This window comes from Mandrillus leucophaeus, unplaced genomic scaffold, assembly GCF_000951045.1.
Source record: "Mandrillus leucophaeus isolate KB7577 unplaced genomic scaffold, Mleu.le_1.0 Scaffold355, whole genome shotgun sequence".
NCBI classification, from domain to species: Eukaryota; Metazoa; Chordata; class Mammalia; order Primates; family Cercopithecidae; genus Mandrillus; species Mandrillus leucophaeus.
In genome coordinates this window covers 1,152,120-1,152,473 of record NW_012103754.1, presented here as the reverse complement: position 1 = coordinate 1,152,473, position 354 = coordinate 1,152,120, and the positions used below count along the sequence as shown (strand labels likewise).

The window sequence follows — 354 nt, the reverse complement described above, 5'->3', positions numbered from 1 at the left end:
GTGCAGGGAGTGGCTTCTTCACCCTGTGAATCTCTCCTCCCTCCTTTGCCCAGAAGCATCTTGTGATTAGTAAAGAGTGCAGTAAATATTTCTCACTGTGTGCAACCCCCTCAAATCCCCCACTGTGTGCAACCCACCCAAATCCGCCCACTGTCTTCAACCCCCTAAATCCCCCCACTGTGTGCAACCCCCTAAATCCCCCTACTGTGTGCAACCTCCTCAAGTCCCCCCACTGTGTGCAACCTCCTCAAGTCCCCTCGTGCAGGGAGTGGCTTCTTCACCCTGTGAATCTCTCCTCCCTCCTTTGCCCAGAAGCATCTTGTGATTAGTAAAGAGTGCAGTAAATATTTCTCA

The 354-nt window shown here is 52.0% G+C and overlaps 1 protein-coding gene across 1 annotated transcript in view; it reads left to right on the top strand.

Moving 5' to 3' along the window:
• The window catches only part of TPO (thyroid peroxidase), a 132,527-nt gene that overhangs the window by 123,620 nt on the left and 8,553 nt on the right, over positions 1-354 (top strand). The gene's annotated exons all lie outside the window — the stretch shown is intronic.